Raw genomic sequence first — 24,506 nt, 5'->3', positions numbered from 1 at the left:
CCCCAATTTTGTTACGAATCATAACGTTTTAGAAACGAACCAGCAGCAATAGACTATACCTGGAGTCTGTTTTTGATCTTAAAACTATCTGTATTAGAATCTACTTGTAATATAGTAACTAAAGCAAGATAAACAAAAGTTAACAGTGTTATGTGTATATATGTGTTTAAATAAAACTCCCAAACTATTGAGCTCTGGAGAAACAAGGCTTGGATTCTTGAGATAGCAAAGTATGAAAGTTCAGGTGATGAGAGAGATATTTGTAATCCAGGGTAAATGTTGAGAGAAGGCAATTATGTTGAATTCCACAGGTTCCATGGTGGTAAAACCACACAACAGTCGCTGTCGATTTTATTTGTCATCATTCCAAACCCTCATAAGATTTATCACCGAAAGTGACTTGTCACAAGCGGTATCGTCTTCAAGTGAATTACCACACCACACCCAGGGAAGGGTTAACACATCTGTGGTCTTCATAGGACACCCCAAATCAGATCCACTCCTATGGATCAAACGCGGTGACAACTACATATACGATGTATGGTGAATCGATAATTAACCCACCCTTGTGGGCATAGGAAAGTTCAAAACAGTGACCCTTGGCCTCTAGTTCCCTGGTTTCGATCCTTCCATTTTTCCTCCTTCGTCTCCGTCTGACTCTGATTGTCTGTGTCCTTGGTTAAAAGGAAACAAGCTGCGAGCAATGTAAACAAGCTGCAAGTCAGACTGATTCACCTTCTTAATCTCTCTCGCTCTCTCTTAAAATGACAGCCCACAGCAAACGAAACCCAGAGATTCATAACTATGGCCACTCCCCATTGTGAATTGACTGGTGAGCCAGTAGTTGGGACGACTGGGTGAATCCCTTCCCACAGACTGAGCAAGTGAACGGCTTCTCCCCAGTGTGAACTTGCTGATGTCTCTGTAGGTTGGATGATCCAGCGAACCTCTTCCCACATTTTGAGCAGGCGAACGGCCGTTCCCCTGTGTGAACTCGCTGGTGTTTCAGTAGTTGGAATGACAGAGTGAATTGTTTCCCACAGACTGAGCAAGTGAATGGCTTCTCCCCAGTGTGAATTCGCTGGTGTGCCTGTAGGGTGGAAGATTGAGTGAATCTCTTCCCACATTCTGAGCATTTGAATGGCTTCTCCCCAGTGTGAACTCGCTGATGTCTCTGCAGGTGGGATGACTGAGTGAATCCCTTCCCACATTCTGAGCAGGTGAACGGCTTCTCCCTAGTGTGAACTCGCTGATGTACCAGTAGGCAGGATGAATCCGTGAATCCCTTCCCACATTCTGAGCAGGTGAACGACTTCTCCCCAGTGTGAACTCGCTGATGTTTCTGCCGGGTGGATGAATCAGTGAATCCCTTTCCACAGACTGAGCAGATGAATGGCTTCTCCCCAGTGTGAACTCGCTGATGAACCTTCAGATGGGATGACTGAGTGAATCCCTTCCCACATTCTGAGCAGGTGAATGGCCTCTCCCCAGTGTGAACTGGCTGATGATTCTGTAGGTTGCATAATTGAGTGAAGCTCTTCCCACAGTCTGAGCAGGTGAACGGCTTCTCCCCAGTGTGAACTCGCTGATGACTCAGCAGGTGGGATGATTTAATGAATCTCTTCCCACAGACTGAGCAAGTGAATGGCCGCTCCCTGATGTGAACTCCCTGGTGAGCCATTAAGACTGAGTGAATCCTTTCCCAGAAATTCAGCAGATGACCAGCTTCTGCCTGGTGTGAACTGACTGGTGTGTCCACAGGTGGGAAAACTGAGTTAATCCTTTCTTACCCACAGAACAGGTGAATGGCCTTGCCCAGTGTGAACTTGCTAATGTACCTTCAGTTGAAATGACCGAGTGAATCCATTCCCACTGTCTGAGAAGGTGAATGGCCTTTCTCCTGTGTAAAATGATGGACATGCCAGTTGGTCAGTTAACCGAGTGAATCTGTCCCCACTGTCTGAGCATGAAGAATGGTCGATTGAATCCCTTGCTCCACTACTTAAATATCTAGACAGAGACAACAAAACTGGCGTGTCATGTTTGAGCTTCCTGGAGACAAATTCCTTCTTGTATTTAACCTGTAAAAAGATTTGCAAAATCCATCAATGGGTGTAGGACAACATTTCAGATGAGATTACTTGAGTTGCCAAGGTTTGATCTGGTATCACACTGTTACAGTGAGGTTCAAAACAAGCTGGACAGAGATATCATCTCCTGACTGGGCAGAGTGCTGGTATCTGCAATGACCATCAATTCTCTGATGCTCTTCCTGTCTCTATAAGAATGGGGCTTTTGGCCATCTCCAATTTGAACCCTCGCTCAGTTTGACTCTCTCCATTGGTATTATTACCTCCTCCTGCTGAGCTGCATGGGTGCCTGGCCCCACAGTAACTGAAACAGTCTCACACAAATAGTCTTTCTTGACGTGCAACTGTGATTTTCTTTTATGTATTATTAACTTAACATGCCACAGTTTTAACACCATATAAAAAATTCCTGCTGAGATGAATGGTTGGTCCGCACATCTGTTAAAAAGGATTTAGAGTGAATTTTTGTATTATTTCAAGTTTTTGTCACAGTCATTGAAAATTACAACACAGAAACAGGCACTTTGGGCCATCTAGTTTATGCCGAACTATTTAAATTGCCCACTCCCATACCCTTACCATCCAGGTACCTACACAAACCTCTTAAATGTTGAAATGGATCTCGCATGCACCAGTCGTGCTGGCTGCTCATTCCACACCCAGATGACTGTCTGTGTGAAGAAGTTTCCCCTCATGTTCCACATAACATTTCACCTTTCACCCTTAACCCTTGGCCTCTGGTTGTAGTCCCACCCAATCTCAGTGGAGAAAGCCAGCTTGCATTTACACTATCTATGCCCTCTATCACAATCAAATCTCACCTCAATCTTCTACATTCCAAGGAATAAAGTCTGGACCTGTTCAATCTTTCTTTATAACCCAAGTCCTCCAGACCTGGCAACTTTATTGTGAATTTTCTCTGAACTCTCTGAACCTCTTTTACAGCTTTCCTGTAGGCAGGTGACCAAAACTACACACAATACTCTAAATTAGGCCTCAACAATGTCTTCTACAAGTGAACATAAAATCCATCTATTGTTGTCAGTACTATGGTTCATGAAGGCCATTGGGCTGAAATCTTTTTTTCTGTCTCTATCTGACTGTGATACAAATTTCAGTTAATTAAGGACCTGTACTCCCAGGTCCCTTTCTTCTACAACACCCCTCCGTGCCCAACCAGTAACTGTGGAAGACCTCCCTTGGTAGGTCATACCAAAGTGCAATAACTCACACTGGTCTGCATTAAATTCCATTTTCCCTTTTTCAAACCATTTTCCCAGCTGGTCCAGATCACACTGCAAGCCATGATAGTCTTCCTCACTGTCCACTACACCACCAATCTTGGGTGTCATCCACAAATCTGATGATCCAGTTAACCACACTATCATCCAGATTACTGATATAGATGACAAACAACATCAGATCCAGCACTGATCCCTGTGGCAACCACTAGTCGCAGGTTCCAGTCAGAGAGGCAACCATCTGCTACCACACTCTGGCTTCTCCCAAAGACGGTGTCTCATCCAATTTACTGTCTCATCTTGAACGCTGAGTGACCGAACCTTCTTGACAAACCTCCCATATGAGACTTTGTCAAGTGCCTTGCTAAAGTCCATGTGGACAACATCTGCTGCTTTGCCTTCATCCATTTCTCTGATAACTTCCTCGAGAGACTCTATAAGATTGGTTAGACATGACCTACCATGCACGCTGTTTATCCTTAATCAGTCCACATCGATCCAAATACTTATATATCGGGTTCCTGCACATAACATTCCAAGACCTTTCCCACTACTGATGTCAAGCTCACCAATGTGCAATTTCTCAGTTTATTTTTAGAGCCTTCCTTGAACAGCAGAACAATATCGGCTGTCCTCCGATCCTCCAGTACCTCACCTGCCACTAAAGATTATTTAAATATCTGTCCTTGTGCCCGTACAGTTTTGGCACTTGTCCTCCGCAGGATCCTAGGGAACAACTTGTCAGGCCCTGGGGATTGATCCACACTAATTTACCTGAAGATAGCAAATCCCTCCACCTCTGTAATCTGTACAGGGTCCATGAAGTTGATGCTGCTTTGCCTCACTTCTACAGACTCTGTGTCCATCTCCTGAGTCAATACGGATGCAAAATAAATCTCCCACATCTATTTTGTCTCCTCATATGGATTATCATTCTGATCCTGCAGAGGATTAATTTTTTTCCCTTGCAATCTTTTTGCTACTAACATATCTGCCGAATCCCTGAGGATTCTCCTTCACCTTGTCTGCTGGGGCAACCTGATGCCTTCTTTTATTTCTTTCATAAGTGTTCACTTGAATTTCCTGTATTTCAAAAGTACTCCATTTGTTCCTATCTGCCTGTACCTCCTTTTTATCGATCTGGGAGCAGAAAGCCAAAGGGCTGATAGAGCTGCATGCTGGGAGGTGAGGATAAGGATGGTTAAACCAAAGTTGCAGGGGGAATGGGAGCCTGAATAACAGAACAGGTAGTGGAGAGGTTGTGGAGGCAGATGTTGTTCAGTCCTCAAAGACAGGAATGAAAAAGTTGAGCATGGTGCGGTGAATATGCTGAGGCCTGTATATTTCAATACAAGGAGCAGCGTAGGAAAGGTGGATGTGTTCAGGACATGGATCCACACCTGGAATCAACACTAGGATCTGGCAACTGTGGATTGGGACAGGCTGCTTTATGGCAAAAGTGTGCTTGGTAAATGGGAGGCCTTCAAAGCGAAATTTTGAAAGTACAAAGCGGGTATCTCCTTGCCAGAATAAAAGGTAAAGATAGAAAATGTAGGGAACTTTGGTTTGCAAGAGATATTGAGACCCTGGTGAAGCACAAAATGGAATTGCATAACAGGGATCGACAGGCAGTTTCTTATGGAGTATAAGAAATGCAAGAGAACACATAAGAGATAAATCAGGATGGCTAAAAGAAGGCATGAGGTTGCTGTCACAGAAAAGATGAAGGATAATCCTCAGGGATTCTAGAGATAGATTAAGAGCAAAAGCATTGCAAGGCACAAAGTTGGTCCTCTGGAAGACCGGAATGGCAATCCACGTGTGGAACCAAAGCAGATGGGGGAGATCTTAAATAATTTTTCATCTCTATTTATTAGGAGATGGACAAAGATTCTATGGGAGTGTGGAAAAGCCGCATTAAAATCATGGACCCTGCACAGGTTAAAGAAGAGAAGTTAATTGGTTGTTCAACATAGAAATCTACAGCATATTCCAGGCCATTCAGCCTAAGATGTTGTGACAGCCATGTAACTTTCTCTAGAATCTGCCTAGAATTCCCCTCTAGTGTTCTGTGCTATAAGAAATAAATCAGGATGGCTAAAAGAAGATGCCGAGCGCATCATTGGAGCCTCCCTGCCCTCTATTGTGGACCTGTACTCTTCCAGGTTGAAGAAGAGGGCGGGGAACATCATAAAGGACTCCTTCCATCCTGCGCACGGACTGTTTGAACTGCTTCCGTCTGGAAGGCACCTCAGATCCCTCCGGACTAAGACTAATAAGCACTGGAGAAGTTTTTTCCTTACTGCGGTCACTTTGCTGAACAGTTGACTGCCAGTTAACTGTCGGCTAACTATTACTTGGATTGCACTACCTGTATGTATAATCTATATTTTCATTTATATTTATCATTATTATTGTTATGAGCAGAGAGGCAACATCTGCTGGAAGTAAATTCCTTGTGTGTGTACAGGTACTTGGCGATTAAAGTCTGATTCTGATTCTGAGGTTGCCCTCACAGAAAAGATGAAGGATAATCCTCAGGGATTCTACTGATAGATTAAGAGCAAAAGTATTGCAAGGGAGAAAGTTGGTCCTCTGGAAGACCAACGTGGCAATCCATGTTTGGAAACAAAGCAGAGAGGGAGATCCTCATTTTCTTTCATCTCTGTTTCCTCAGCAAATGGGATACAAAGTCAATGGAAGTGTGGAAAAGCAGCATTAACATCGTGGACCCCGTACACACTAAAGCAGAGGAGGTGGTTCCCATCCTGAGGCAGATTAGGGTGGATAAATCTCCAGGGTATGGCCAGGTGCTCCCTCAGACCCTGTGGGAGGCAAGAGCAGAAATTGTAGGGGCCCCAGCAGAGATAATTAAGTCATCTTTAGTGATGGGGGTGGTAATAGAGGATCGGCGAATAACCAAAGTTGCTTTGCTCCTTCACATAGGACAGAGATATCTAGAGCACATTACAGGCTCTTTGGCCCACAGTCCTGTGCCGACCATTTAACCTACACTAGAAACTGCCTAGAATTTCCCTAGTGCACAGCCCTCTATTTTTCTATGCTCCATGTACCTATCCAAGAGGTTGTTAAAAGACCCCATTGTATCTGCTTTGTCAACCACTGCTGGCTTACATTCCACGCACCGACCACTATCTGTGTAAAAAAAAACCTTACCCCTGACATTGCCTCGGTATCTATTTCCAAGCACCTTAAAACTATGCCCCCCTCGTGTTAACCATTTCAGCCCTGGGAAAAAAAACCTCTGGTTATCCACACGATCAATGCCCCTCATCATCATATGCACCTAAAAAAGGCTCCAAACATACACAAAGAAATTGAACATTGGACGGACGACTTGTTAGAAGTATAGAATACCATGAGAGTATAGATAGGGCAAATGCAAGCAAGAGCTGAGTGATCAATATATCCCAAAGAAGTGAAAACATTGAGGACACAACAGTGGCTGGAATGAGAAGCCAGAGCCAACATAAAAGTCAAACAGAGGGCAAACAAAAGAGCAAAAACTATTCAGAAGCTTTTAGAACCTAACAGAAGATGACAACAAAAAAGTCAGATGAGCTCAGTGTGTGGAATTGTGATTTGTAGTCATTAATGGATCTCAGTAGCACCCAACAGTCTGAGGCTATTAGAGGAACAAAATATCCGGGGCTTCAATTTCTCTTGAAAATCAAGGTTCCCTGGACCAGTTACCTTTCAACTTTTACTTTGGCAGGCACATGCAAGCTCTATATCCTCAAAATTTCACTTCTGAAGGCCTCCCACTTACAAATACTCCGTTGCCAGGAAACAGCCTGTCCCAAACCACACTTGTCAGATCCTTTCTGATACCATCAAAATTGACTGTTCTCCAATTTAGAATCTCAACCCGTGGTCCAGACCTCTCTTTTTCCATCTTTACTTTGAATCTCACGGTATGATGTTTACTAAATTCTGTCAGCAGCCCTGGATCATTTCCTAACAGCTTATTGCACACGTCTACGTCGGGAATTCTACGTACTAAGGGCACATTTGACAAACTTTACTCCATCTAGTCCTTTTACAGTATGGGAGTCCCAGTCAATATATGGAAAGTTAAAATCACTTACTGAATTATCCTTTGTTCCTTGGCATGGTCCGTGATCTCTCTACAAATTTGTTCCTCTAAATTCCTCAGACTGTTGGGTGTAAACAAGTCCCAATAACGGCTACAATATCACAATTCCCTGTCCTGAGCTCATCTGGCTTTCTTACGAGGCTTCTTGCATTGTGATATACACAGCTCAGCACATTCATCGCACCACGCTCAACCATTTGATTGCTGACTCTGCCAGCAATTATTCTGACTGGTGTCAAGAAAACAAACTCTCCCGCACTGTCACCAAAACAAAGGAGCTGATTGTGGATGACAGGAGGAATGGAGACAGGCTGATATCATTGGATCTGCGGTTGAGAAGGTGAACAGCTTTAAGTTCCTCGGCATAAACGTCACCAGGCATCTCAGGTTGTCTGTACATACCGGCTGTGTTGTGAAAAGAGCACAGCAGCATCTCTTCCACCTCAGATGGCTGAAGAAGTTCGGGATGGGGCGAAATCCTAGGAATTTTCGACAGGGAAACAATTGAGAGCACCCTGACTGGCTGCATCACTGCCTGGTATGGGAACTGTACTTCCCTTAATCACAGGAACCTGCAGAGAGTGGTGTGGACAGCCCAGCGCATCCGTAGTTCTGAACTTTCTGCCATTCAATACATTTACACAGACACTTGTGTAAAAAGGGCCCAAAGGATATTGGGAACCAAGTTCACCACAACCACAAACTGTTCGTGCTGCTACCATCCAGGAAACGGTAACACAGCAAAAGAACCAACAGGCCCTGGGACGTCATCTTCCACCAGGCCATCAGACTGATTAATTCATGCAGATACAATTGCATTTCGATGTTATATTGACTGTCTATGTACAAACTATCTATTATAAATTACTATAAATTACACATTGCAGATTTAGAAGGAGATGTAATGTAGTTTTCTCCATCTCATGTTTATGAAGTATTTATGTAATAAAGTCAATTCAATTCGATTCACCTTCTCCACTATCTGTTCTGTCATTCTGGCTCTCATTCCCCCTACAACTTATTTTAATCATATTGCCCCCCGACACCACGCTACATCTAGCAAGCCTAAGATATTAGTCGCCTTTTGTTCTGTCCCCATAACTAACGAATCCCCTATCACCCCTTTGATTTTCCTCTGCCAGTTAATTCTCCCCACAACACTTTCTAAAGTGGTCTACCTGTTGTTGTGGGGGATGGCCACAAGATTATTCAATGATGACCATTTAACCGCATTCCCCTTCCTGACTCTCACACAGTTTCCTGTGCCCTGCACCTTAGGTGCAACTCACCTCACTTCATGTCACATCCATCACCACATCCAACTGCCGGATGATGTGGAATTCATCTGCCTCAAGTTCCAACACCTTAAAGTGCAGGGTTACAAGCTGCAGCTGGATGTACATCTTGTCAGTGAAGGCATCAGGGACACTGGATGTCTCCCCTCCTTCCCTCTAATATCTCCTCTAATTTGGAATAACCAGTGTGCACATAAATCTTGTACTGTGCATTTTGTTGCCAGTGACAATGTGCACAGTGAGTTTTATACAGAGAGGTGTTCATCTTATGAGCTAGCAAATCACTGTCAATAGGAACTTTGATCTCCTCTGGGTTCAGTCCAGTTCATCTGCACTCTCACACGATCTATGTAGCAGGCTTGTAACCGAACATGAAGGATTTTCTCAACAAAGCTTTTGCATACTGTCCATATGTGGTTTGCTTGCTAAATTATGTTTAAAAAGTCAGATTTCCAAATATAACTCCACTTCTTCCAACTTGCAAATTCTCCAGCAACTTTTCATCACCAACAATGCACACAGGTATCACCAGTTTCTGTATTCTACATAAATATTTTCCCTGAAGTCTCCCCCAAGTGACTTACAGTGATGGCAATGCCAATGAATATGAAGTGAAGGGCAGTAGTCTGTCTCATTGGAGTCCGGCACATTTGTGATGTGAAAGTTACTTGTTGCCCAGGACAAAGGTGTTTGATATCATTATGTACCCAAAGAGAATGGGACAAAACATATTCTCACCGGTAGAAAAGTCCAGAACAAGAACACACACAAAATGCTGGAGGAACTCAGCAGGTCTGGCAGCATCTGTGGAAAAGTTCATCCAGCAATTTGTGTTGCTTGGATTTCCAGCATCTGCAGATGTTCTCTTGTTTGTGATTGAGGAAAGAACAAAGGTGATCTTCTCAACTGCTGATGTAAAAGATTTTGTTCCCTTTCTCCGAGTTCCTAATCCTTGCATTTAGATAGCTGGAGCTCAGCTCTGTCTGAGAGATCCATCGGTTCCCATTCCCTCATCAGCCGGAAGCTCCCCGGGGCCCGTGTACGGATCGTGGGGCTGAGAGAGAGGAGATTGAGCAGGACAGTCCAGGGATTGCGGGTAACGGTGTCCGGATTTCACAGGAATCGTCCCTCAGTCGCTGTTTATTTAAAAAAGTAGAGAATCGCTCTTAGCTGCACCCGGTATTTGCAAGGCCTTCTGTGTACTGTGCGCATGCGTGATACTTGGGGACGTCATCAACCCTGACGCTTGCGCATTTGTTCGGTGCTTCAGAGTAAGCGAAATTTTAAATACACTGCCATTAAAGATTTCTGCAGGCACTGTTTCAATATACATACCTCATTTTTTTCGTGTGTATAGAAAAATCTGCAGCTGTTTTAACGCAGAAAGCGGCTCCCATAAACAATATACTCAATATCAACGTGTATCATATGCCAAAGTAAAATGCAGTTATAAAACACAGGAGATTCTGCAGTTGCTGGGAATACAGCGACGCACACACACACAATGCTGGAGGAATTCTGTAGTTCAAGCAGCAACTAAGCAGCGGAGTACACAGCCTGAGCGTGCAAAAGGGGCTCGGCCTAAACGATGTCCATTTATTCCTCTCCACATTTGCTTCCGGATCTGTTGATTTCCACCACAGTTTTGCAGAAATTAACCACATTTTTTTAGGTCAACCAGTTTCCAAATGTTTCTGATCTTTCTTTTGTAGCCACATCCTGCTGGTTTGATTCCTCCTCCTCTTAAACTCTAGACCCCATCTCTCTCTCTGGAGCCCCAAAGCCCCGACTCAGGCTGGCAACTCTTTGGTTTCTGACTCGAAGTTTCACTCGCTAGTCTGCTGTCAGAATTTAGTGGAGCATTGTGTTGCGAGACCGCAGATCCGTTCACTGTGAATGTCGCTTTAAGTGCCTGAGTGAGGTGGGACTGTGACGTCAGTCACACACTGCGGCTGCGAGAGAGAGAGAGAGAGAGAGAGAGAGAGAGAGAGAGAGTGAGAGAGAGAGGGGAGAGAGAGAGAGAGAGAGAGAGAGAGGAGAGACACACACACACACAGGCACAAGCTGTTGGACCTTCAGCTTGCCACTTCTAAGGTTGGAGCTCTTCCACGCCCAGAAGATCGGGTTGATTATCGGCACGCGGTGCACAACGGATGTGTGACTGTCACTTCGTATCATCCATATGTGTGGATTTGCTGGAGTATCCTGTGGTATCACTTTTGTTGGCCCCTACCTGGAATCCGAGTGTTCTGTAGTAACCACTTGGAAACGATATTCCTGTCACTGTCACCTGGTGATATTTCTAAGTTGATTTCGGAACTAATCGACGGATAAGATCATCGGCGACTGTTATTTCGTTCACCCAGCGTGGAATGTGTGTGGAATTCTTCGTAATTGCCTTCTCTCTACATGATCGTGTGGATTTACAAATCTCTCCTTTCACTCACTTATTCCGTGGATTACTAAACTTTTCCACGTTACCATCTGGAGACATTAAGCATTGTTTCCCAAGCTTGATAGTTTGGGAGCTATATATACGCATTACACTGTTAACTTCTGTTCATTTCGTTTAATCTTTTATATTTGGAGTAGATACTAATAAAGATAGTGGTTTTCACATCGAAACCAGACTCCATTAGTGATCTATTGCTGCTGGTACGTAACAATTGCAACAACCCAGCTGTCTGAGGCACAGTCCTTTAAAATTGGTGAAAATGACCCAAAACGTTGAAAAGAGCGCCGAAGAAGGAGTTTAATCAACTTCGTCCGGAGCCCTGAACAACGTCACAACCACAGTGAGCTCATCGTCTTGTTCAGCCCGGAGACAATCATGCAGGGAATTCATGCAGGTGTATAAGATGATGAGAGGCATTGGTCGTGTGGATAGCCAGAGGCTTTTTCCCAGTCTGAAACAGCTAACACGAGGGGGCATAGATTTAAGCTGCTTGGAAGTAGGTACAGAGGAGATGTCAGAGCTAATTTTTTTAAGCAGTGGTGTGTGGGTGGAATGCACTGCCAGCGACGGTGGTAGAGGCGGATACAATAGGATCTTTTAAGAGACTTTTAGATAGGTACATGGAGCTTAGGAAAATAGGTGGCTATGCGGTAGGGTAATTCTAGGCTGCTTCTGGAGTAAATTACATGGTCGGCACAACATTCTGGGCCTAAGCATCGGTAATACGTTATATATTTCTGTGATTTTATGAAATTCAAGGGAAATCTCCTATCCCACAGAGTGGTGACTAGTTGCAACCTGTAATCTCAGGGAGAGTGAAAGGGGAACGGCATATACTGATATGGAAATGAAACTTGGGCAGGGACCAGATGGGCCGAGTGGCCTTCCTAGTATACAGTGTGAGTGTGGTGGAGACAGTAAGTACCTGAGACGCGGGATTTGATACAGAACTGATTTACCTTTCACAGATCCACAATATTAAACGCCAGTCTAGTTTAAGGCTAACATCAGCAGAACAGACTCCTCCAATGCTCAGTGACCAGGGTTCAGTCCTGGGTACATGAGCAGCCGCAAGAACTGCAGAATCTGACAGTAACAGTCCCTCATGAACCTGCAGCTGCCTTCAGTCACCGTGATGGTTAAACATTTAACACGGAGCTGATTTGAACTTCCTCCCTGATGTGAAGTTGCTGGTGTTGCAGCAGCTGGGATGATTGAGTGAAACTCATTGCTCACTCCGGACAGAAATGTGGCCTCTTTTTATTGTAAACACACCGGAGCGTCACAAGGTGGGTTAACTGAATGAGTCTCTTCCCACACACGGAGCAGGTGAACGACCGCTTCCCAGTGCGATAGCTGTTGGTGTATCTGTGATGGCCAACTGAATCCCTTCCAAAATGAGAGCCAGTGATTGACGTCACAGTGCTCGGAACGTCATGGCGATGTATCCAATCAGATCACGGACATGGTCACGTGTTCGGGCTCTCCTTGTGGCGAGTGGGGCGCTGTCTTCTCCAGCATCTCCGCCTCCACATTCAAGGATCGGCGGCATTCAAGCGCTGGTGAACTGACAGATACAGCGGAACTAACGTGTTGTTGTGTTTGAAATTCCCATACACAAATCCTTTGCCTTTTCTACACTGTTAAAAGTTTACAAAGCACGTCAGTGGGTGAAGGACAACATTTCAACTCAAATAACTTTAGCGTCCATGGTGCCTTCGTATAAATAAAACATTTTCACAGTTCAAAACAAGTTGGAGGAACAAGACTTCTAACTGGCCACAGTTCCGGCATCAGGCACAACATCAAACTCTCTGCTTCCCTCTCTGTATCAAAATGGATCATTCCTCCCCTTCATCAGTCTGTGACTTGGCTCAGTCTGTCTGTCTCCTTCGCATTCTGAGCATGCGCCACACACCCACTGAGATCACATTTTATTTACACGGCTGTGACTAGAGACTTTCTGATTATTATGTCCCTCCCGGCATTTGACGGTGGTGAACTCAGAGACAGCAATGGTATTGAACATCGGGAATAGGTGATTAGGCTTTTTCGTTGGAGATGATAAACTGCCGGTAGTGTGTGTCTGGATGAGTGGATCGTTTTCAGACTGGAAGGAGGTAGCGTTTGGAGTACCCCACAGAGCAGTCCCTGACCATAGTTGTTCACAGTTTAATATCCTGGCGGAGGCAGCGAGATGTGTGATGCCTCAGTCTGCTGGTGAGGCAGAAAGAGTGGAGTTGGGGGAGGGGAGGCTATTCACATGCAATTTCGTAGCTTTGCAATCAGTACATAGTGCACTGTGGGTCTGCAGTGGCGGGTTCCAATCTGCTAATTAGATTTGCTGACCACAGAACATTGATCGACCGAATCCCAAATAATAACGAGGCAGCCGACAGAGAAGAAGTCATCACCCCGACACAGTGGTGTCAAGAAAACAACCTCTCTCTCATTGTGACAAAAACACAGGAGCTGGTTGTGGATTACAGGAGGAATGGAGACAGAGACCAAATTCAACATTTCCAAGTCTGTTATTGACACAAATGCACATTTTAGTATTGATCATGACACAATGTATTTTAAATATCGTTAATGACATAAAACATATTTATAAACTGTTACTGACAGAGAATCGTATAATTTGTGTTCCGCGTGTTATCTGAATGTACTTGCCTGTGATGCTGCCACAAGTCAGTGTTTCTCTGTACCTGTACCTTCCCGTACTTGAGCACTTGGCAATAAATTCAACAGGACCTGAGAAATCTCAGTGGGATTTGATTAGTGATGATCATCTTGGCAGCTCGGTAGGTCGAATGTATGAGACAGAACACTGTTAAATGTAAAACCCTGAACAGTGTTGATGATCAGAGGGATCTCAGACTCCAAGTTCATCGCTCCCTGAAAGAGTCTGCACAGATTGATCGGGTGGTTAAGAAGGCAAATGGCATGGTTGTCTTTATTAGTTGAAGCATTGAGTTCAAAAGTCGGGAAGTTGTGTTGCGGCTGTTACGAGCCTGCGGTCGTACTGTGACTGTTTCTTTAAGAGCGCCGGCGTGAGGAGGCGGGACTATGACGTCAGTCACAGGCTGACAGCGCTGACTGTGGACTGAACCATCAGAGAGAGAGAGAGGGAGAGAGAGAGGAGAGGGAGGGGGAGGGAGAGGGAGAGACAGAGACTGGAAAAGCTGATCGCTTCAGTTAGTCGCAGCTGAGGCTTGGAACTCTCCTATGCCCACAGGAGTGGGTTGATCATCGGTACACGGAACCACAACGAATGTGTGTGGCTGTCACTTCGTATAATCCATAGGAGTAGGTTTTGGAATATCTTGTGTTAACCCTTGCCTGGGAATGTTGTGTGGTAACCCCTGGAAGACGGTATTCCTGTGACAGGTCACTTTCGCTGATAACTCGTCGGTGGACGGATTCAGCGGATAAGAACTTCGACGGTGGTTGTTTTGAGGTAACGGCCTTTTCTCTACGTTTCACCCTGGATTACAAATATCTCTCTCCCATCATTTATTCTGTGTGTTACTGAACTTTCCTACTTTACCATCTCAAGACTCTGAGCATTGTTCCCTCACGCTCGATAGTCTGGGAGTTATATTTACACATATATACACATAACACTGGTAACTTTCATTTATTTCGTTAAGTTACTATATTATCAGTCGATACTACTAAAGATAATGGTTTTAACATCAAAACCAGACTCCAGTGTGAACTCTATTGCTGCTGGTTTGTTTCTAAAACGCTACAGTTTGTAACACAATTTTATAAAACTAGTTAGCCCACATCTGGAGTGTTTCATACAGTTCTGGTTGCCCCCATTCTTGGAAGGATGTCGGGGCTTTGGAGAAGGCGCAGAAGAGGTTTACCAGGACCCTGCCTGGATTAGAGGGCATGAGCTATAACGAGAGGCTGGACAAACTTGTGTTGTTTTCTCCAGAGCGGCGCAGGCTGGGGTGAGACTGGATGGACGTTTATAAGATTACGAGAGGAATAGATCGAGTGGACAGACGATATATTTTTCCTGGAGGTTGAAATGTCTAATACAGTTAAAGTGAGTGGAGATATGAGTGGCGTTTGCGTCTTTCCACAGAGTAGTGGGTAAACGGACATCTGTCTGGGGGTGAGAGACCGAAGCGGCCATGTGATCCCGTTTCCTGTTCACGTTTCTCTGCAGATCTGCAGCATCTGCGGGTCACTGCTCTACCTATACGTGTAGCTTCATCTTTCCCCGTTCAGACAAGGCAGTGAGATCCGGATCTGTCACGTCCTCTCGTTGTGGTGGACAATATGGTTTTTTTCGGCAATATTTTCAGCATGTTTCATTCCACTGTTTTTACCTGCTGAAGTGCTGCCGATGTTTCTGGGTGTCTGACCCACTTATGTGAGAATTTAGCTTTTTATAATTATCTGAGCTTCTCATCATTGTGTAAAGTTCAGTTAAGCTTCACTCCACTACTTCCAAAGCAACAACCCAGTCAGTCAAACAGTCGGCACAGTTAAAATAGTTTATTATATCTTTTTTTCATTTTGTACTATTTATATAATTTAACAATGTGATATTTATATTCTTATATTAAATCACAATTGTTAAAATCTATGGTTAAAAATTAGGTTCTACTTCTGAACGAATTTCATGACATATGCCGGTGCTATTAAACCTGATTCTGATATTGATATGGGAGACCCACCACCAGTCACCTGATCCCACTTACCGCAGATCGTAATGAGAGATTAACGCCTTTTCTATTCATTTGCGTTCCTCAGAAAGAGAACTGTTCAGTTTCCTTCTGTGGTTCCAGAGCAGAAGCTCAGTCTGTCTAATATTTGCACACAATTAAAATGGGGAATTTGTTTATTATCATCATGTACTGAACGACAGTTCAAATCTTCCCTGACGTACCATCCACACAGATCGATACATAACAACGGTACATCGGTCTGATATACGATAAAACAATAACTGTAACAAAGCATTATGGCTGCAGAGAAAGTGCAGTGCAGATAGACACATGGTGCAGGGTCACGTCCAGTTACATTGTGAGGTCGAGTCCATTTAATCATTCATTTGGCTTATAACTGCAGACAGGAAGCCGTCCTTCAGCCTGGTGTTACGCACTTTAAGCTTTTGTATCTCCTCCCCGATGGGGGAGCGGGTTTGCAGCGAGAATGTCCAGGTTGTGAGGATCTTTGAGTACATGGCCTGGTTCTCCGAGGGAGTGGAAGTGTAGGGAGAGTCCATGGAGTGGAGGCTTGTTTCTCTGATGTTCTCTGCTCTCCAAAGTTCTCTGCAGTTCCTTACAGTCATGGGCAGAGCAGTAGCCATACGAAGGCGTGAAGTATCGACAAGAAGCTCAGGGACCTCGGCCTTCACCCTGCCTTGTGTAGCTGGATCCTGGACTTCCTGTCAGATCGCCGGCAGGTGGTAAGAGTGGGCTCCATCTCCTGTCTCTCTGACCCTCAGCACTCATACCCCACAGTGTTGTCTCTTTGGCCCTCTCCTTTACTCTCTGTGCACCCATGACTTGTGTTGCCACCCACAGCTCCAACCTGCTAATGAAATTGGCTGACAGCACTACATTGATTGGCCTAACCTCAAATAATAACTTTCAATCGATCAAATGCCTCCCGACAAGGTTCGGTCCAAACATACTTTTCACGCTTCTTCAGGAGATTAGTCAGAGAAAGAGCGATAGCAGCAAAGTTCTTACAGAACTTACGATAATATCCATCCATTCCCAGAAACCTTCTAAGAGCCTTCTTAGCAGTCAGAATAGGAACTTGAGAAATTGCCTGGACTTTTGCCCCAACAGGAGCCAACTTGCTTTGACCAACAACATAGCCAAGACAGGTCACAGTGGCATGGCCAAATTCACTCTTAGCTAACTGTAAGGTTGTCCTGGGAAAGCCTGTCAAACGGCTTCTCTACTGCAGAGATATGCTTTTCCCAAGTGCCACTCCCTGTGGCTAAGTCATCAATATAGGCATCTGTATGTTCTAACCCTCGAATTAGAGAATCAATCATTCTCTGGAATGATCCTGGACCATTTTTCCTTCCAAAAGAGAAAATATTGCATTCACACAACCCAGAAGGTGTCACAAATGCAGAAATTTCTCTACATCTGTCCGTCAATGAAACACACCAATACCCTTTCAACAGATCAATCTTTGTAAGAAATTTAGCTTTTCCAACCTTATTGATGCAATCATCCTCCCTAGGGATAGGACAGGATTCTGTTTTTGTTAATGAATTTACCTTCCCATAATCAGTGCAATATCTAACACCACCATCAGGTTAAGGCACAATAATGCAGGGTGAGCTCCAATCTGATGCTGAAGGACTCATAGTACCATTTTCAGCATATATTCAATTCCTTGCTCAGCCAATTTACATTTTTCAACGTTCATACAATATGGATGTTGTTTAATCGGTTTGGCTTGACCAATATCTACATCATGTACTGCGACCGTGGTTTGCTTGGGAACATCGGGAAATAAATCTTTAAACATCAGGATTACTTCCTTCAGCTGTTGTTGTTGCTTTGGCTGCAGATGAGCCGACTTGTTAACAATGTTTTCTGGAACAACCGAGTTGATTAGCCTAACTGCGACCATGTTTGGCTTGTGAAAATTCTCAGACGAGTCAATTGCTTCATTCTCAGGGTTACCAGATTCATTTGTTTTGACAACAACACTCACAGATGGAGCCTGCTTGTCAAAATAAGGCTTTATCATATTTATGTGTACCACCTGTGTTAGTTTACGTTGGTCAGGTGTTTTAATAGCATTATTCAGATCATTAATTTGAGAGACTATTTCATGCGGTCTATTGAACTTAGCCTGAAGTGGATTCATCAATATTGGAGATAAGGCAAGCACCTTATCCCCCACCTGGTATTTTCTTTCCAAAGCCAACTTATCAAACCAACACTTCATTTTGTTTTGAGAAATCTTTAAGTTTTGTCTCACTGGACTACAGACTTGTAGTTTATTCTTGAACTTCTACACAAAGTCTAACAAGTTAAGATGTATATCCCCATCAATCCACTGTTCCTTTAACAAGGACAAAGGTCCCCTCACTATAAATTTTAAAAAGGGTTCACCGAATGCAGGTATAGGGCAGAGTGATTCAGTTTACCGACAACTTGACAAGTGTGACAGATTCTGCAAAAGGTCACAACATCTTTCCTCAAATTAGGCCAGTAGAATTATTTCATAACTGTTTACAGTTTTATTCACTCCAAAATGTCGACCTGATGGCAGACTGCAGGCCAAAGTTAAAATTTCAGCCATATAACTTTAGGAACTACAACTTGGTGAACAATTGCCCATTCCTCACTTGCTGGAATAGCAGGTGGCCTCCACTTCCTCATTGACGCTCCATCCTTAAGATAATACCCTACTGGCACTTTCTTAATCTCATCATCTGAGAAAGTTGTTTCTTTTAAAGCTTCAATCTCAGGGTCTCGGTTCTGTTCTGCTATAAACTCCTTCCGACACAGGGATAAATTTTTCTCATCAGACTTACGACCTGAATCCTGTTGAAACAATGAAGGCAGAAATTCCCTGACATCATAACCTGAATCCCGATGTTGGCTATCATGGATATCAGAATCATGCTGCACAGAACCGTCTGCATCGGCAGACTTCTTAGCCATACTTTGAGTTACTGCACAGGAAGGATAAATGTTAAAATCCATCTGTGGGTCGTCAGTGGTTGTCTTAGTTGTCAATAGCACTGCAGGAACAATTTTAGGTCATTCCCGAACAGCAAACCAACATCTTCCAATGGTAAAATGGAGTATAATCCGATTTTAACAGGTCCTGAAACCAACCCTGACAGTAAAGTTACCTTGTACAACGGCACAATGCCTTTAATAAGATTTACCTCACCAGTGTTAAATCTCATCACCAAACTTTAGAATGCTGTCTAATATAAGTGACTGAGAATCGCCAGTAACTTGAAGAATTTTCACTGGTTCTTGGGTTCACCCTTCCTTTACTAATACAAACCCATTTGACATAAAATGATCAAAAGCCTTCTTAATTCGGTCAGAACTCTCAGTCCATAACTGAGCCTCAACAGAATGTTCAGAACCCTGTGGGTTGATAGGTGCTTCAACAGACTGATCACAGGTATTCGGGACTGACACCTTTTCCTTTTTCTTCTTCAGGACAGAACAATTAGCCATCATATGACCAGCTTTCTTACAATAGTAACAAGCAAGACCAGAATATTTCTCTTTCAACTGCTTCCCTTCATCCTTACACTTGTCACTAGTCCCAGCTATAATTTCGCGTTTACCCTGGTGATCCCTGCTACTCTTTTGGAAGCTCTTATTCTGGGTAAACTTAAACTTATGAGTTAAAGCAAACTCATCTGCTAATCTAGCAGACTCCTGCAAAGTGGCAGCATCCTTTTCATCTAAATATGTTTTTGTGTCATCAGGGACACACTTTTTGAATTCTTCAATTAAAACTAACTCTTTCAAGCTATTAAAATCATCATATATTTATCATCATCATATATATCATCATATATGTGCACCAGCAATCAAAACACACAGACTTCTCATAAGCAAATTACATATGTCCGGTTCACAGATTTCCACAAATTTCTAAACTTTTGCCTGTATGATTCTGGGACCAACTCATAAGCTTTGAGCACAGCCTGTTTCACTATGTCATAATCAGCTGCTTCATCAACTGTCAAAGCAGAATAGGCTTGCTAAGCCTCCCCCTTTGTAAGAGAACCAACCCTCTTTTGGCCACTTTAAATTCTAAGCAACCTTCTCAAAATGCTGTAAGTATTTATCAACCTCTGTCTCATCAAATGGAGGTACCAATTTAATTTCCTGACTGGCCTCAAACTCATCACCGGAGTCTAACGCTAGACCCCTTTGCTGCAACCACTGTATCTTTTCCAGCTCGAATAGCCTCTGTCCTTCTGCTTCCTCCCTCTGTTTTTCTGCCTCCTCTCTGATTTTCTGCCTCGATAGCCTCAAACTGCCTCTGCCTTTCCGCAGCCTCCATCTTTAATTTTTCTCACTCATACTGGAGCTCAAGCTCACTAGATTTACTTTCAGGAAACACCTCCAACTCCTCCACTTTAAACACACTCTCAGAAACATAATGTTCAGCTGTTATCCTCTGCAACTGTGCCCTCCTCATTGTCAATTTCAACATAACAAGTTTTACCCTTCTAACAAGACTCAACAACTCAATCCTTCTGGCATCCTCTAATGCCTCAGAGGTTGCTGCTTCCAAACAATAATCAGCATCCGCTGCTGATTTTCCACACACAAATAAATCAAAAGGGACTTCCCCAATGAAATCGATAATTAATGACAACGCCCCCATAGATGTTCATATCCCGGATGCAGGCCCCAATTTTGTTATGAATTGTAAAGCTTTTGAAACAAATCAGCACCAATAGACTACACCTGAAACAACACTCACACAAAATGCTGGTGGAACACAGCAGGCCAGGCAGCATCTGTAAGGAGAAGCACTGTCGACGTTTCAAGCCAAGACCCTTCGTCAGGACTGCCTGAGACTGCCTGACGAAGGGTCTCGGCCTGAAACATTGACAGTGCTTCTCCTTATAGATGCTGCCTGGCCTGCTGTGTTCCACCAGCATTTTGTGTGTGTTTGAATTTCCAACATCTGCAGATTTCCTCGTGGAGACTACAGCAGGAATCTGTTTTTGATGTTAAAACTACCTTTATTAGAATGTACTTATAATATAGTAACTTAAGCAAAATAAACAAAAGTTAACAGTGTTATGTTTATATATGTGTGTAAGTATAAATCCAAAACTATTGAGCATGGGGGAACCAAGGTCTGGAGTCTTGAGATGGTAAATTATGAAAGTTCAGTTCAGCCACGGAATAACTGATGAAAGAGATATTTGTAATCCAGGGTAAATGTAAAGGGAAGGCAATTATGTCGAATTCCACAGGTTGCATGGTGGTAAAACAAGAGAACAGTCACTGCAGATTTTATCTGTCATCCTTCCAAATCCACATACTAATTATCACCCAAAGTGACTTGTCACAAGGGGTATCGTCTTCAAATGAATTACCACACCACACACAGGCAAGGGTTAACACATCAGTGGTCTTCATAGGATACCCCAAATCAGATCCACTCATACGGATCAAACGACGTGACAACCACACATTTGTGTACGCTGAATCGATAATTAACCCACTTTTGTGGGCATAGGGAAATTCCAAACAGTGACCCTTGGCACCTATTTCCCTTGTATAGATCCTTCCATTTTTTCTCCTTCATCTCCTGACTCTGAGTGTCTGTGTCCTCAGCTAAAACTAAACAAGCTGGGAGTGATGTAAACAAGCTGCAAATCAGACTGATTCACCTTCTTAATCTCTCTCTCTTAAAATGACAGTCCACAGCAAACAAAACCTAGGGATTCATAACAACTGACTGGAGTGCCAGTAGTTGGGATGACTGAGTGAATCCTTGCCCACATTCTCAGCAGGTAAATGGCTGCTCGCCAGGGTGAACTCGCTGATGTCTCTGTAGTGTGGAAGAGCGAGTGAATCTCTTCCCACATTCTGAGCAGGTGAATGGCCTCTCTCCAGTGTGAACTCGCTGATGTTCCAGTAATCTGGATGACTCAGTGAATCTCTTCCCACAGACGAAGCAGATGAACGGCTTCTCCCCAGTGTGAACTCGCTGATGTCTCTATAGGCTGGATAAATGAGTGAATCTGCTCCCACAGTCTGAGCAGGTGAATGGCCTCTCTCCAGTGTGAACTCGCTGATGACTCTGTAGGTGGGATGACTGAGTGAATCTCTTCCCACATTCTGAGCAGGGGAACGGCATCTCCCCAGTGTGAACTCGCTGGTGTTCCAGAAGGTGGGATGACAGAGTGAACCGTTTCCCACATTCTGTGCAATTGAACGGCTTCTCACCGGTGTGAACACGCTCATGTCTCAGTAGGGTGGAAGATTGAGTGAATCCATTCCCACATTCTGAGCAGGTGAACGGCTTCTCCCTAGTGTGAACTCGCTGATGACTCTGTAGATGGGATGACTGAGTAAATCTCTTCCCACATTCTGAACAGGTGAACGGCTTCTCCCCAGTGTGAACTCGCTGATGACTCTGTAGTTGGGATGACTGGGTAAATCCCTTCCCACATTCTGAGCAGGTGAACGGCTTCTCCCCAGTGTGAACTCGATGATGACTCTGTAGGCTGGATGGATCAGTGAATCTCTTCCCACAGACTGAGCAGGTGAATGGCTTCTCCCCAGTGTGAACTCGCTGATGGCTCAATAGGTGGGATGACTCTGTGAATCTCTTCCCACAGACTGAACAGATGAACGGCTTCTCCCCAGTGTGAGCTCGCTGGTGTCGCTGTAGGGTGGATGAATGAGTGAATCTCTTCCCACAGACTGAGCAGGTGAACGGCTTCTCCCCAGTGTGAACTCGCTTATGACTCTGTAGTTGGGATGACTGAGTAAATCTCTTCCCACATTCTGAACAGGTGAACGGCTTCTCCCCAGTGTGAACTCGATGATGACTCTGCAGGTTGGAAGGATCAGTGAATCCCTTCCCACAGACTGAGCAGGTGAATGGCTTCTCCCCAGTGTGAACTCGCTGATGACTCTGTAGGTGGGATAACTGAATGAATCCCTTTCCACATTCTGAGCAGATGAATGGCTTCTCCCCAGTGTGAACTCGCTGATGTCTCTGTAGGCTGGATAAATGAGTGAATCTGCTCCCACAGTCTGAGCAGGTGAATGGCCTCTCCCCAGTGTGAACTCGCAGATGACTCTGTACTTGGGATAACTGAGTAAAACTCTTCCCACATTCTGAACAGGTGTACGGCTTCTCCCCAGTGTGAAGTCGCTGATGACTCTGTAGGGTGGATGAATCAGTAAATCCTTTCCCACATTCTGAGCAGGTAAATGGCTTTTCCCCAGTGTGAACTCGACGATGTCTCAATAGGCTGGATAACTCACGGAATCCTTTCCCACATTCTGAGCAGGTGAACGGCTTCTCCCCAGTGTGAACTCGCCGATGTCTCAGTAGGCTGGATAACTCACGGAATCCTTTCCCACATTCTGAGCAGGTGAACGGCTTCTCCCCAGTGTGAACTCGCTGATGTACCAGTAGGTTGGATAACTCACTGAATCCTTTCCCACATTCTGAGCAGGTGAATGGCTTCTCCCCAGTATGAACTCGCTGATGTCTCCGTAGGTTGGATGTCTGAGTGAATCCCTTCCCACAGACTGAACAGGTGAATGGCTTCTCCCCAGTGTGAACTCGCTGATGTCTCCGTAGGTTGGATGCCTGAGTGAATCCCTTCCCACAGACTGAACAGGTGAACGGCTTCTCCCCAGTGTGAACTTGCTGGTGAGCCATTAGGTCAAATGACTGAGTGAATCCTTTCCCAGAAATTCAACAGATGACCAGCCTCCGCCCGGTGTGGTGTGAACTGACTGGTGTGTCCACAGGCGGGAAGACCAACTGAATCCTTTTTCACACACAGAACAGGTGAATGGCCCTGCCCAGTGTGAACTTGCTGATGTACCTTCAGTTGAGATGACCGAATAAATCCCTCCCCACAGTCTGAGCAGGAAGGATGGTTGATTGAATATCCTTGCTCGACTTCTTAAATATCCAGACAGAGACAGCAAAACTGGCGGACTGTGTTTGAGATTCCCGGTGACAAATTCCTTCTCATTTTTATCCTGTGAAAAGATTTACAAAATCCATCAATGGATTTAGGACCACATTTCAGATGAGAATTCTTGAGTTGCCAAGGTTTGATCTGGTATCACACTGTTACAGTGATGTTCAACCCAAGTTGGACAGAGAAATCATCTCCTGACTGGGCAGAGTGCTGGAACCTGGAATGACCATCAATTCCCTGATACTCTTCCTGTCTCTATAACAATGGGGCATTTCTGCCGCCTCCAATCTGTGACCTGGCTCATTTTGACTCTCTCCGTTGGTATTATTCCCTGTTCCTGTTGAGCAGTATGGGTGCCTGGCCCCACAGTAACTGAAACAGTCTCACGCAAATTGTCTTTGTGGATGTGCACCTGGGATTTTCTTTTATGTATTATTAACTTAAACTGCCACAGTTTTAACACCATATAAAAAAAACTCGTGCTGAGATGAATGGTTGGTCCGCACAGCGGTTAAAAGGGGTTAGAGTGAATTTTTGTAATATTTCAGGTTCTTTTAGAAAATTACAACACAGAAACAGGTCCTTTGGGCCATCTAGTCTGTGCTGAACTATTTAAACTGCCACTCCCACACCCCTAC

General features: G+C 44.3%; 1 pseudogene; it reads right to left on the bottom strand.

Moving 5' to 3' along the window:
- Window positions 1-598: 598 nt before the first annotated feature.
- On the bottom strand, window positions 599-24,025 carry LOC132389690 (zinc finger protein 850-like; annotated as a pseudogene).
- Window positions 24,026-24,506: the final 481 nt, after the last annotated feature.

This window comes from Hypanus sabinus, unplaced genomic scaffold (genome assembly GCF_030144855.1).
Source record: "Hypanus sabinus isolate sHypSab1 unplaced genomic scaffold, sHypSab1.hap1 scaffold_628, whole genome shotgun sequence".
Classification (NCBI taxonomy): Eukaryota; Metazoa; Chordata; class Chondrichthyes; order Myliobatiformes; family Dasyatidae; genus Hypanus; species Hypanus sabinus.
The sequence above is the reverse complement of the archived record's forward strand: the minus strand, read 5'-3'. Positions and strand labels throughout refer to the sequence as shown.